Below are 3,927 nucleotides of genomic sequence, written 5' to 3' on the forward strand. Positions count from 1 at the left end.
AGTAGTACAACAGGATACAGTGAACTTACAGTTTCTGATCAGCATTGTGAAAGTGGAGCCTTAAGAGTAGGGCTGGGCATATTCGGTTCGGATCGGTTTTAAGCTCAATCCGCATCCAATCCGAATTTTTTGAATTCTCAAAACTCTCATCCAGATCCAGATTTTTTTCCCTTCATCCAAATATTCGGCCAACCGAAATTCGGATCGGTTCGGATCGGTTTCGGTTTTGGACCGAATTAATACTATTTCACAAAAATCTGCCCACACCTGAGATCATTGCCTATTAATTTCTGATGAAGTATCATTATTTGTCCATTTTGTCTACTTAACTTTTTCCCCCAAACAATGAAATGTGGAGCTTGTTTGAAGTAACATCATTGCCACAGCTAACAAAAAACCAAAATCAGTGAAATGAGCGCAAACCATATCAACAAGTACATATGGTTACGTAACATTCAAATATTAATTAACTATAATCAAAATGTTATCTTTCATTTCTTGGAAAACAACTTAACATGCCTCTAGTAGAATTTGAAAGCTTATATGAGGTTTCACCGATTTTAATGTGGGCATATACGCTAGCAGGCCCAATGAAAAAGGAACTATACAATATAAACATGTATGTAAACATAACAATCAAATTACCGAGCAATTATATAGCTTAATGTTCAAGTGATGACTCACTAATAAGAAAGCTATTCCATCCGACTTCGTCCGAACCAAAAGTCCTTTCCATTTTGACCGAATTCCGAACGATGAAGTCCTTCTCATTTTGAGCAATATGAATATCCGACAAAGAACGAATTAGAAAATTCGGTTCGGTTTTTTTCGGCGGTTCAGGGGTTCAAACCGGATCCAAACCGGTTTAATTCGGTTCGGACGGTTTAGAGTCTTCTTCTCATCCATTTAATCCGGTTCGGTTAACCGGCCCGCTTTTTCGGGCGGTTTTTTCGGTTGAACCGGTTTTTTTCGGTTTTTGCCCACCCCTATCTTGAAGGATGATTGGACTCCGCTTGTGCTCACAGTCACAGACAACGCCGCGTATCCAATACTTTGAATGTCATATTGAATTTAATTGCAATACCAACTTGAAAAATAACAATCATTTTGAAACAGTACGCAACCTCGCTTGCCAGCTAGATCCTCCATTCATAGATCGATGTTTGACTTAAGTTGGTTTTTTATGAATAATTCTAACTAAAAAGTAAAAATGCGCTCTGGCTCCAAACCATTTCTATACTATTACACACAAAATGTACGATTCTCTCACTTAGATTGCTAACAAATTGACAAGTCATTGAGGACCGGACAATATTTAAGACTTTAAGTGTAGTTGTATGGAAGTGTTTAAAAAGTGCATGCGGTTACAGGTAGTTTTTTTATATAATAATTTTGACTACAAAGATAGTCTTTTGGTCTTTCAGTTTCCAGTCATAAGCATCATGATTCCGTTGGCGGAAAAAATGTGGATTCATGATTCCGTCGGCGGAAAAAAATGTAGATGGAAAGCCTCCTCCTTTTTATTCCCCCTTTTGAACTAGGAAGCATCTTAACACTAAATTGATAGCAATAAATACTATACAAACTATTGGAATTTTGGGTGTATTTCAAAACAAAGTACTATCTTTAATTCCACATTGAAAAGTGAGAAAAAGTTCTTAGGAGCTATTTGGATTGATTTTTTAGATAGGTAAAATGGGGGAAAGCTGCCAAAAATATCAGCTTTTTGACAGCTTTCCCCCAAAATCACCTTTTATAGAGGTGATTTTGGGGGAAAGCTGCCAAAAAACTGACATTTTTGAAAGTTTTCCCCTCTTTTACCTATTCAAAAAATCAATCCAAACAGCCCCTTAGTGTTTAAATTTGATGTCTGTTTCTTAGTGAATTGAAGGGGCCTAGGAGCAGAGGGATCCTCCCACGCCCACAAGCCCAATAGAGTACAATGAAGGAAAATGGACAACCAGATTCAGAAAATATCATGTGTGCCTACATAACGCTTGCAGGGGGTGCCAATCCGGGTCTCGAAGCCATTGCCGGGTGTGGGTGGGTGACTAGATCTCAATATTTTCTGCTCTCTAACTCTCTTCTCCTCTCATTGCGAGTGCATGCTTGCTCGTCCAGCAAACATCGAACCTTACAGGGTAGGCCGCCAAATACTTGCTACACCGATGATATAGTACAAGTAAAACGGTACAAACCCTAGAAACCCAATGAATAAAAAACTTTTGAAATTAATAATAATCAATCTAAAGAGTTTACAAATTTGTTCCCCTTTTATAGGATGTTAAACAAAGCAAAAATACTAAAATAACTTTTACTAAAACAATTAGACTTCCTAAAATAAAAAAAAACTTTTCATAAAAACTAGAAAGATAAAAGTAACACGTAACCGCAAATTAGTTTTATGTATAGAGCGCATCATGATCTTTCCAAAAATAATAAAGATTCTATGAAGCGAGTCAAAAGATATGATCCTTCAAAGTTGCATCTTAGAATTTGTCTGAAAATACTCTCTCCCTTTAATTTCTACTTTCGCATGATCGAACTTCTTCTAAAAAATATTATTTACCTCCGGATCGACTGAGAGATATTCTTCAATGAGCGAAATCTACTCTTAAGGATAATTTTCCCCCTCATCTCGATCACACCGAGAGAAGTTCTCTTAATCTTGAAAGTTTAATTTTAGTTTTATAATAATAATCCTAATTAATTTTTCAACGTAAACAGCTATTGACAAAAAGAAAAACAAAAGAGAACAACCAAATTTTGGGATAACCATTCGGAACATTTAACTTAAGGGGCTGTTTGGTTCGTTTTTTTAACTCGGTGGAAAAGTTTTACACCGCCTCCACATCAGATTTTTCGTGATCACGTAGGATATAAGTTTTCCGTTGTTTTTTTTTCTCATCTTTGGTTCGCTAGGGTTGAAGAAGGGAAACTCGGTGAAAATCGCCACCACATCAGATTTTTTTCTCTTCCCCAATTCCTTTCTAAATCTCATGAAATCAACGAAAACTGCAGCCACATCAGCTTTTTGCCATATAAACAAAAGTATTTCTTTTTTTTCCATGCGAACCAAACACAAGAAAAATAAATATATTGGTTTCCCACCATTTTTTTTGTGCGAACCAAAGCGAAACAATCTATTTCTTAGAAAAGTTTGAAAATATTGGTTTCCCACCATTTTTTTTGTGCGAACCAAAGCGAAACAATCTATTTCTTAGAAAAGTTTGAAAAACTCAAAACTTGTGGCGAACCAAAGCGAAACAATCTATTTCTTAGAAAAGTTTGAAAAACTCAAAACTTGTGTTTTTGTACATGAAAATACATTTCTCTATATCTAGGAAACGAATCAAATAGTAAGCATGGAATGTTTGGGGAAAAAAATTTAAAATGCTGTCAAGTGTCAACTACACGTCTCAACTCTCTCTATACATTTTTCATGAGAAAAACGGGATAAGTCTAATTCAACGCGCTAGCATGAGTCTAAATAAAGCATTTACATCCTTCAGTTCGAATTTTTTAGGCACTATCATTCACCCGTCAATTGACAAAAGAAATTGTGTAGTGAGGTTCTCGTGATTTGCAAACTCTCTAATAAATTTTCTCCAATTTATCACCAACAGAAGGGAAGCACGGAGAAATTGGGTCGTGTCACGCTTCTGATTGATTTTTTTTAATGAACAGCCGCGTCTACATTAGTAAACAAACAGGATGATAATTGATAACAGCTAACAGGCACATAGACAGCTCAAAAGAAGAATTAGCTCTTCAAGAATACTCTGAATAGGGGTGAACGTGGACTAAATAATTAATAAATAGTTTAATTATTATTTGTTTAGATATTCGATTATATTTTTATTTAAAAGTTTATTTAATGATAACAAATATTTTTTTATATTCAATTCATAAACAAATACAATTTAG

Source organism: Asparagus officinalis, chromosome 5 (genome assembly GCF_001876935.1).
Source record: "Asparagus officinalis chromosome 5, Aspof.V1, whole genome shotgun sequence".
Classification (NCBI taxonomy): Eukaryota; Viridiplantae; Streptophyta; class Magnoliopsida; order Asparagales; family Asparagaceae; genus Asparagus; species Asparagus officinalis.